The sequence below is a fragment of the Poecilia reticulata genome, linkage group LG22, assembly GCF_000633615.1.
Source record: "Poecilia reticulata strain Guanapo linkage group LG22, Guppy_female_1.0+MT, whole genome shotgun sequence".
NCBI lineage: Eukaryota > Metazoa > Chordata > Actinopteri > Cyprinodontiformes > Poeciliidae > Poecilia > Poecilia reticulata.
In genome coordinates, this window is record NC_024352.1 from 14,625,449 (window position 1) to 14,636,964 (window position 11,516).

At 39.5% G+C, this 11,516-nt stretch overlaps 1 protein-coding gene across 5 annotated transcripts in view; it reads left to right on the top strand.

Annotated features, from left to right (window-relative positions):
• The window catches only part of myt1lb (myelin transcription factor 1-like, b), a 134,247-nt gene that overhangs the window by 30,021 nt on the left and 92,710 nt on the right, over positions 1 to 11,516 (top strand). For all 5 annotated transcript variants that reach the window (XM_017302503.1, XM_017302502.1, XM_017302504.1 and 2 more), the window contains exon 2: positions 10,939 to 11,052. The gene's annotated coding sequence lies outside the window, so the exon portion shown is untranslated. The remainder of the gene's footprint in view (positions 1 to 10,938; positions 11,053 to 11,516) is intronic.

Genomic DNA, 11,516 nt, shown 5'->3' on the forward strand with positions numbered 1-11,516 from the left:
ATATATAAAAACACCAACTGCAAATCTTGATTACATGTTATGAAAATCTCTAAATGGGCCACCAATCTTTTTCACTTTCACAAGTGCAATGTTGCTTTTATTGAGCTTTTGTACAGATTTTATATTACTTTCTGTCAACACATTCAAATCAGTCGACTTGCGTTTAAGTTTACCTTTCACTTTATTTTTTGGAAAAGCATGATTCTGTCAAGTAAATGCTACATGACAACAAAAGGAACCAAATCTGCTGATGTGAAGTTTATTGTCTTTTGCATAATGTTACCTTACAGTCCACATGGCTGTTTTGGAGTGGCAAAAAGTACTCTGCCTCCTTGATTCAATTATAATTTTAGTAATTTGTATTTGATTTATAATCACTGTATTTATTTTTGCAAAGATACACTGATCAGGCTTTCTCTGGCAGATGAGAAACTGACCTGATAATTTTCCTTTTGACATCTTCTGACTTTTTTCTTTCCTAAATAGAATACCATGTGACAAAAGAAAAAGTTGGTTCTTTGATACACTTCTTAGTAATACATGGATGCTCTTGGTTGATGAAATGATGGAGATAAAGTGTTGGGAGTTCTTAGTTTCATTGTCTAATATCTGAATGATTTCTTGGTACATTTCTACTGATTTATTATTTTTAGTTGCTACTTGGTAGGTAACTTTACAAAATAAGAGTTTCCAACAAGCCTTTTAAAACATAGAAAGAGTAATAGTTTATTTATACTTTTGGGTGTCTGTGTCAAAAGGAAAAAACAAAAAACAAAAACCCAGAACAGTCTTTCCAGGTTTTAGCAGCATATCTAACTGGGCTTAGGGAGCAGAAATGCTTGTAGAAATTAGAATGGGCCATCCGTTCTAATTGAGCCCAAAAGACAATTGCTGTAATAGATTTGAGTTCATTAAATTACAATGCAAGATAGATCGGATGTAGTCGAAGGGATGTCTAAATCTTATCAGCTTGAGGTCTGGTTGAGGATATTTTTTGAGCATTGTTCGGGTTTCCTTTGCCGTTTGGAGATGCGGGAGTCACTGTGCATCCTTTCTTCTCAGTAATACATAGCCAACACAGCATTACCTGAGCGAGCAGGTCCTTGTCCTTTTCCTAGATGATTCTAGAGACACGATCAGAAGCTCAACTAAGCTTACTAATGCTAGGGAGCAAAAGTGATAGACTACTGTTGTCTTCAGATGAAAGTCATTTTTTTCTATTCTATTTGAAAAATCAAGGTACCAGAGCCTGAAGTGAAAACAAAGAGGCACAGAATCCATATTGCTTCAGGTGCAGACTGACGTTTCCATAGTCAGAGTTGCTTTTGTGGAGCCATGTTATCTGCTGGTATTGGTCAACTATGCGACTTGGTACCTGCCAACAATAACAAAAATCCCAGTACCATTAAAGAGTATGGATCCAGAATGCTCGATTGTTCATCAATCAAACCCGAGCTCCACAGAGAATCTATGGAGTATTGTCAAGAGAAAAATGAGAGATACCGGAGCCGAGGCTGCAGCTAAAGGCTGCTATTAAATCAACCTGGGCTTCAGAAACACATCAGCACAGCTGTAGACTAATCCCCTCAATGCCACACGGCATTGATGCAAGAAATGCACAAAGAGACCCAACTGCAGATACAGTATCGGATATGGAGACACTTTTCTGAAGACTCACATTTCTATATACAATTGTAATTCACAGATGCACACATGCTGTTCTTCACTTTGGAACGTCATTAACATGATGACGAATGATCGCTAGTCATGTTGCACACTGAACTATATAATGCATCCAATGTAACAAACATCGTGCTTTTTTTCCTATAGGCAGAGGCGGCACTGGGCTCTTTGTTTTCCTGTCTCGGTTGTGTCACTCCTCGACCTTGGTGTTCTATAGCTGCTGGGGATGAGAGATGGTGTTAACACTTCTAAAGGCGTAAATCACCCCTCTCTACCACTCTGTCCCTTCCTCCCCCCTCCACCCTTCCCCTGCACTCTCTCTGCAATGTTGTTCTCTTCACTTGCTATCAGTGCTAAGAGGTGATTGGAGTCTTCCCGCTCTGATAATGGGCCACATGTACACAAGCCTCTCTTTTTCTCCCAGACATGCACCTTTTTACAGCCGCAGAGCTGAGAGAGAAAGCAAGAGGAGACTCATCAAGTAATTAAGGCCCTGGCTCTCCCTTGGAAATTAAAGGAATGGCCCTTTGCTCTGTTCTGTCTCTCTCCTCTGTCTCTCTCCTCATCTTCCTGCTGGGCTGATTGCTGTCTGGCTTCTTTTCTCACCTGAGTATTTCGCTCTCTCTCCGAGGCAGCCGAGGCATAGTGCATTGTGCTGGTGATTACCCCACTGTGGGTAATTGCGGCGGCTGTTTGCCCGATGTTATTTCCCCCACTCTCTGCATTCGCAGAGCAGACGCCTCCCTCGAGAAAGAAGAGTGGGAGTGCAGTTTCATTTTTTTTTTTTTTTTGCTTTGTGTGTGTGCGCGCGTTTGTGTCTTATCGGGAGGGCAGAGCTAATAACGAGTGTGCTGCATGTGCTCCTGGGTGCATTTTATATATTTCTTTATAGACTCCCACAGACTGCTGGCTTGCATGTGTATCTGTTTCTGTTTGCAAGCATGGCAAAGCTCGGTGGGTCAAGCTCGCGGTCAGTTCCATCTCTCATGTCCTTGAGAAGAAAAGTGTGTCAGACACTACTTTTGCCTTGGATTGCCTTTCCTCCTTAATAGGAGCAGCAGACGTCAAAAAGAGCCGGCCCGCTTCACTACACCATAGCTTCTTTAACCCTTAAAACAGAGATCCTTCGATATCCCAGCTGTGTCTGAAGGTATTTCCTGAAATAGGGTTAATCTGAAGAGCAATTAATTCATGTATTTTAAGCATTCCAGCAATAGATTACAGTCCAGATAATTTATTTTATGTGTTGATTTATTATAGGGGACTTTAAGTGGTCGACTCTTTACAGATGAGCGGTTTTTATCTCCATCCATGGCTTCAGTAAGATCAGCTAAAGTACATTTGAAGATGAAAGGATAAGTGATAATATTCAGGACATAAACATAGGTATTACAATTCTTTTTTTTTTTTTTTACTTTAATTTTATAACTTATAAACAGATAATTTTATTCACAATTTCAGAAAAAAAAGATCAGTTAATCAATTATATGTGACATCCAGAAGCTTGCTTTCACAGAGCAAACTTCTCTTTTAATGCGACTCTGGTATCACCTATTTTGTAGGAGCTCTACCTCACATGTCCGAGATGTGATGAATGGGTTCCAGGACCCAAATGCAGGTCTGGAACAGGCGGTGCAGACAGGTGACAAACTAAAAATACTTTATTACATCAGGAAATCCACCAAGGGCGCCTGCAAAGACGGGCATTCCAGAAACGTACACCAAGAAGTCACGGCGCAGGGTTGTAACACAAAAATGAAGATGTAGACCAGAAGTGAGAAAGAAGCAACAGACAGAAGGGAGAATCTGAGAACAAACATTAAAATAATAGTGTATTTTCTGCAGACATAACAGCTCAGTGTTGACTAGGTGTGATGATCTGCAAAAAGGAGCAAGGGGCTGGATTACTCTTCAAGAGTGATATATTCAGTTTCATTATTGCAAATCTGATCTCGAAACCTGACCTGCAACTCTCCACTGATCAATGCTTTAAAAAATGAAAAAACAAGACATTTTTTGTGAGCTGACATCTGGAGCTCTATTTTTTATTTTTTTTACTTTATGTCGTGTAAAATAAGCAATCACACACATTCACTTATACAAGCTGACATGAATGACTTGAATATAATTTTCCATTACACAAATCTGTTAAGATGATAAAAATTATTTGGAAATTAATTGTATTTATTAGCATTATGTATTTGGAAGTTTTTGTTTTAAGTTTTATTCATTCAGATATCATCTGCACAGTGAAAATGGATCAAGATTAAACTATTTGGTCATCTACACAAACCTTGCACACTAACAGGGATAACCAATCTAATGGAGGGCTTACAGTTTCCTCAAAAATGTACTCACAAGGATATATAGCTGACAGATCATGTGCCTAACTTAGCACTCTTCAGTAGTTCATCATGCATTGTGCTTGTACTGCTGCAGCTCACAACAAAATCTTTGACATTCCCGAATTCCCTCCATTAAATCTTATCCCACTTGAAGAACTCCCTCAGTTTAAATCTCATTTAAATATACAGCCAACCTTTATAGAATGTAAAAGAAAAACAAGCTAGACGGATTCATGAAAATTCTTATCACCAAAAATGTTGATTCTGACAATTTATTTTCTATAGTCTAATATGAAATTATCGATAAAAAAGAGAAGTAAAGATATGAATAAAGCCCAGATCCCTAATGTAATAATATGCAAGAATAAAAACGGCAACAAAAAAAAAATGCATTAATAAATAAAAAAAATGTTGATCACAAAAGTCAGGCAAATAAAATGAGCTATCATGTCTTTTTTAAAGTTGTACTTTTTACTAACAAGAGTTCATAGAGAAAAATGGTTTTCCCTCTGCTTTGCACTTCTTACTCTATGGTTTCAATCTACAAGTCATTTTTTAAGAGGAAAAAGCCTCCTGTAATATTAAAGTTGTCTTGAATTAGGGTCATGGGATTTCCTCAACTGGTTTCTGCCGCATTACAGTTTTGACAGTGTGGTCAACGTAATGCTTCGCTGGGATTTGGAGGGTTTTGGTGGTTTAGTTTAGAGATATAGTGGATCAGCCTCCTTTTTTTTTTCTTTTCTTTTTTTTTTTTTTTTTACAGTGAGAAACCTCTGAATAAATAAACTCGGAGCAGTCTGGGCACAGGGAGCTCCCTTCTGAGCTGCCTCACTCCTAAAATAACAACAACAAACACATTCTAATGTGAATATGAATCAAGGCAGTGGCTCTGCTCTCTCTGTGCCTGAACAAAGAGAAACTAATCCTGCTCCATAACGAGGTATAAAAAGGGTTATGGATCTAAAGAGTCAGCTGATATTCTTGTCAAGATGATCTCATATTCTGCAAAAGAAAATAAAAAATTGCAAATAATGCACACCGGCGTGCATTCATTTCTGATCTGTTATCTAAGTTGTGCGCATTAAGCACATTTGTGGTTGCTCCTGAAATCAATTGTTAAAGCATTGAACTGCTTCACAGCTGCATTTTTCCCGGCAATCATTGTGCACGAAACGGCAGCTGCATCAAAATTAAACAAAAACAGGCGCTATAATTGTACAGTGCTCAGATATAAGCAATTAAAACCAAGCACAGAAAGGATGAGGCATGTTTCCACAGCTGCACTGTGAAAACATGTCAATATTCTTGTTGTCTATCTACGTATTGATGCCTGTTCCAGAAAAGTAATACAGGTTACTGTCATTTACGTCGGTGTTGATGTTAGTAAATCTTCTTTGTCCTGCTTTTAAAAGGAGATGGATCGTAGACAAAGACTGACTTTGAGGTGGGGGAACGTAAGCATAGAAGACAAAGCGAGGGTTTTCTGCATTTGTCTTGTTTGATTATTTTTCACATTTTATGCATTTTAGAAGAGCACTGGCATCTGTTGGCCCCCTCACATTTAAAGCTGATTATTCAGCTGCTGATCTTATAGCCTTCACCATTGGCAAATATTGCCCTGAAAATCCTCTGTATTAATTTCTACTGGAGAAGTCCCTCTGAGAAACTGGATCTCTTTATCCAGAAGTCCTGGACAAGTTGAACATGCACATTTGATGTACAAAACTAGATTAATGTTGGAATTGTGCTACTTTCTTCTTAGATTAAAACTAAGAAGAACAAAAAAAATAAACAGAAATCTTAATACAATACAAAATAAAACAAAAGGCCAAAGATTCTGGAAAAATATTTTAGAAGTAGCAGAAAAGCAGAAACATGGTTCACAACCAATAAAAATCTCAGTAAAACAATTGTTTTCAATACAGCTGTCTGAGGACAGTCGACACTCGGTAATTTGCCTGAGAAATTAAAACGTTAAAGCTAGGAATTACCGGTACTTCGGTAATACAAGTTTAGAAAGTTTTATGATTGGGTGTTTAAACACACATCTAACTCATTCTCTTTCACCCTACAAGACCTGGAAAATTCTAAAATCTTTTTTATATATAAGCTGAGCTTCGAGTGCCGTCTCAGCATTGATGCAGCTCTAAACAAGGGGAGTGAAAATAACGGTTATCTGGAAGTGCTATATTTCCTTCTCTTTTGCTTAGTACTCCCTGAACATGTCATCTCTATGCTAAATCATGGTAACAATAAACTTTTGTTGGATTTCTTTGACAAACAAAAGGAGTCAAATTAAAATCTGAAACATGTGACATGTATTCGTATTGACCCCACCCAGAGCATGGTGCTGCCAAGACTATGTTTTACTGAGGGGATGCAGAGTAAACAAGGAGATATTTACCATGTCCTCTTCTGAGCAGAACAACAGCACAAAGCAAAGCCATCGTTGCTCAGCTCTGGTAGCTCTGCTTCCTGAGCCATGGGCTGCAGCTCCTGCAGAATTACCAGAAGCCCCTTGACCGCGTCTCTTATGCTCCGCTTGTTGGTTTATGTGTCTTACTTTTTCCATTTTCAGAAGATGACTTGAACAGTTCTGTGTTGGATGTTCGAAGTGGCTGTGTTCTTTGGTCTCCATGATGATTTTTCTCTACTCATGTTCTCCAACAAACGTTTCAGATCTTCACAAAGCAGTTTACATTTGTTTAGAGATTAAAAACACTCACTTGTGGATGAGATGGGAGTCTTGTTTAGTAAGGTCAAGTTACGTTTTTGCATAGCACACTTACCGCATTTTCAAGTTTTCTGTATCTCCGTCACGAAACCCAGAAAATCAGATGAGAAGCTAAGATTGGTTGTTGCTGCTAACACTAAGAGCAAGACAAATGTTTCAGACGTTTTTTCCTGCAGCCACTTTTGTAATTAAATTACGTTTGAGGAGATGCTCTGAAGTAAAAACATAACATTTTGCATTGTGGTGTCAAAACTTCCAGTCCCTTTTATTCCTAGTTTTGGGCCCTTCTCACCACGTACTTGATGTGAAATGTGACATATTTAATCTCTGTCCCCTCCTCTGAGCTGAATTTGGTGACCTCATGGGGATGTAAATAATTTATGTACATGGATAAAGAGCAGAGGATAGATGAAGGGATCTCTGATATGCAGTAGAGAGCCTTCCATCACCTCCCTCTGAAATCCATCAAACGCACGTTGCCGTTGCTCGGTCCGTCCCCAGTCCGAGGGTACATTTCGGGCTCGAGAAATCACAGCTGCTTCTTCATCTCGGCTGCGTGAACAAGCGTCTGAGAAGAACACAGACTGGAGAGCAGCAGAAAGAGAGATTTCATCTTCTTGAATGTAGGTCAGGCAGCCCCAGTCAGTCTCAAAGCCTGAGAGAAGAAGCTGGCTGTGTGCGCACACACATCGCATGAATAAAGCATGTTTCTCTCTTGTAATAAGTGCCTATATGTGAGCACTTCCTTATCTTTGCCATATGTCTTTCAGTATATAAGATTTGCATTTCTTGTGTGTGTGCGTGTGTGTGTGTGTGTGTGTGTGTGTGTGGGTGTGTGTGTGTGTGTGTGTGTGTGTGTGTGTGCGTGTGTGTGTGTGCTAATCATGCCACACTGCGTTGTTGTACATTTCTATACACGCATTGTGATGTGTCTTGAGTCTTGCTTTGATAGATAAAGAAGCTCAGTAAAGGCCAGACATGATCTGTTTTCTCAAAGGAAAAGACTATGAGAAAATCACACTTTAAACACACACACCTGGGATTCTGGGTCTGAGGAGAGTTCCTGCGGTCCTTTCTAACAAATGTGAAGAATATCCGTGTCTTTGTGTGTATGTGTGTGTTCCCATTACAGCTGAAGGCCAATTCTTCCTGTCTGTCGCTGTCCTTGGTGCTTAAACCTGCAGACTAGAAAGAAGCTGAACAGCCCCGTACGCTGTAAGCACCACCGGTATTTACAGGGGCACACATTGCGTTGATGCTTTTCTACGCTGTCTGGTTTAATCTAATTTTTCCTTTTATTTCTGTCTTTCTATCACTCTTTCTTGCTTTCCTCCTCTTCTCTCACCTCCCTCATCTATTTTTTATTTTTATTTTTTCTGGTCCACACACACAAAAGAGGAATGTAGGCTGTGTCCTGTTGAAGCGTCAGAGAGCTGTGATTTGTCATCAGCCTCCACATGAAGACCTTCATCAGAGGACAGACCCATCACTTACACTCTGATTATAAAGACAGAGAGGCCAGCGATGTGTGCGCTCTGTGTGTGTTGTATTTTATGAGCTGGAAGCAGTGCTGCACGTCAGCTGGGTTCATATTATCTGTGAACTTTGAACTGACGGAGGCTGTTTTTTTTTACTAATGAATGTGGACTGAGTGTGATTCACCTTGGTGGGGCTGCTGTAAGCAGAAGAGAGTTGCCCGTACTTCGGTTGGACAACTGCAGGAGCTCTTTGTCTGCTGTTTGTGTGCCGTGCGTTTAGGCTGTAGGATATGCTTTTTGTTAGTTATAAATGTAATATTTGCTGCATACCAGATCTGTTCCCATCATGACTGTTAATCCTTGTTAGAAGTCACATTTCTTCTTGGTTCGTTGACTCAGCCCAAACAGTTGGGTAAGGATTTTCATCTTCCCTAAGATTTATGAAAATAACACCCTTCGGAATGTCTGCTTTAAATTTAGATTTTCCGTCCACATTTTTCTTGATTTCTGATCATTTGGAAATTTATCCTCTGATTGCAGGACTTATCCATCTTTTACAGACACCAGCTGAAGCCACATGTGAACCTTCATCTGAATAACTGCAAAGCAGCAAACAACCGAACAAGTATTTATGTTTGAACATGTCCAAGCTGTGAACGGACATGTCTGCAGGTGTGCGATTATTGTGACAGATTAAAAGAAGAAGAAGAAATTTAGCAATACAGCTTACCAGTTATTTAAAAAATGCATCTCATTATATATAAAAATAAATAATTTCTGTGCAGCTACTGTAATTAAATTGTACATATTTGATCATTGACATTGAAGTTATTGTTTTAATGCTTTAAGAATTGTTTCCACTAAATATCTACAAACTATACCGATAAAGTACGTTTGTGGAAATACTATTGATTAGTGCTTGGAGGTTAGCACAACAAACATTTTAGTTTGCACCAATGAACCTTCTACCAACAACTGTCCCATTCCTATGAATGAGTTTTTTTTTTGGATTATGCTTAAAACAGTAAGTGAAGAGAATAAACAAAACTTTAATGATAAATGGGTTTTACTGGGATGTTTTTCAGCCAGTTTTTGACTGAAATGGCATCATAAAAGCTTTAGAATTTGACCATTTTATGATAAAGTGTATGTGAGCAAGAGAGAAGCAAATCAGTGTAGGAAGTTGGCAGAGAAGAGCTTAATGAATAATATGCTAATCATCACATGACATTCCCAACTTTTGAAATATTTTTTATAAGACTTTATCTTATGAAATATTAATGCACCTGAACTATGAGAGTGTAAACTAAGTTGTGAATTTTAAATAGTAAACGATAAACAAGAATAAATCCATTTTTAATCTTTGTGAACTGAACTTTGAACTAGTTCTTTTAAAGTTTGACAGGACTGGGATTTGTTTTTGCCAGAAGTTATCTAAGCTCCAATAGATTTTGTCAAATACGGTTTAGGAACTAGGTGTGTTTTACCACTAGAGACACTCTTTTTATCTGAAGTTATACATATTTTATATTCACAAGGTAGCACATACCAGTAACCAAATCCACTTTGCGTTTGTTTTATTGCATTCTTTTTTTTTCTTTTTTTCTTCATCAAAATGCTTTTGGGGCGCTCCAGAGGCTGTAATCAAATACAAACCAGCCTTTGATGCATTTTTCATGAAACAAAAGACAGCAGGGCTGCAGTAGTAAATGAAAATATAGCACGAGTGTCCCATTGTTTCCCATTAGGGCTTCCTGTTAATAGCCATTTTGAAAGTTGTTTGCGCTGTCCCCTTACAAGCCCGCTCTCTCTGTTTCCACGCTTATTATGTACACTACAAAGGGAGAGGAAAGCAGAGGTGTGTGGCATGATGAAGAGTAGAGGAGGAACCCCTGCCGGTTGAAAGTAACGTCCGTGTGTGTACGTAAGCACAGCCTTTTACATAACGCCTGACTTGAGCTCAGCCGGAGCTTGCGTTTGTCCTGAGGGACCGGCTTTTGTTTTGATTTAAGCTGCTTTGAGATAGGTGGGGAATGACTGTGTGAATGTGTGTGTGTGCGTTACCGTCCGTCTGGCGGTCTCCCTGTGGGGGCCCTCCTTCTTCTTTGTGATTCTCCCTGTTCACCATCAACACCTCATCTGTTCCCTGCTGTACATCTTCTCAATTAGCAGCAGTGGAAAAGAAAGAAAAAAAAAGCAGAAAGAAAGAAAGGGAGATAGTGCTCCAGCATGCTCAGTACTAACACCTTCATCTCTTCCATCTTTATCTCTTTTGGAGCTTTAGGTTATTTTATCTTTACAGCAATCGACCCCCACCTCTTTTTTTTTCTGCTTCCTATTTGCTCCTTCAGCTCAGCCAAGGATGGAGAGCTGAGGAGAGAAATCATGGAGGCAGGCACGGATCATTAGCTATATTTGTCCCCACTTCCTGCTGCAGATGATAGATCTAGCTAATTACCCCATGTTGCCAAGCCTATCGCACACGACACGCGACCGTCGTTATGGCGGAAATCAGTGTTCGCTCTGCCGCGTGCCGCATAGCTGACGCTATATGACTATTCATGAGCCTGGAGTCAAAGGAGTAGAGGAAATTTCAAATTCTGTCATGGCTGTGCCTGAATGTGATTGTTCTGGAAATGATTTTAATGATGCATGCTCTCCCTCTTCTTCCTCCCGCCCCCTCTCCCTCCACGTGTAGAAAATGAGTTTGGAGGAGACGTGGTGAGCCGTTCATCTATAGCTGAACGTCAGAGCATCACGGTGGCAGAAGGAGTCGGGACCAAAGAGCTGTCTGGAGTCCAAAACATTTCAGGTAGATCTTTCTGTCTGCACGTGTGATCCGCTTCAGCTTCCACAGTTCACACACAATCACATTTCTCAGGTTGATTCAACGATCGAACTCTGCTGTTTGTATTGTTCTCAAAGAAATTCAGATGAATCTAAAACATATCAGTACAACAGCCTTGCCTTCAATAGTAATTGTAAAAGTAATTTTGGAAATTATGGGGAAAAAAGCTGAGAAAAATGTAAGATAAGACACTTGTTTCTAGGTACTTTGTGTGCTGTTTGTTTACCAAAACCCAACTTTTTCATGATCAGTCATCCTGATTTTACTTTTACTTTCTTTTAGTTTGTTTCTTGTGACGAGGAGGAATAGATTTCCAGCTCTGTAAATGGCTTACAGCAGCAGGTGCCATTATTGAGAGCCCTGGGTCAGAGATTCTAGATACACCCTTTCCTCTCACTCAAAGTTTGACAGTTAGTTTCAGGGGGGGG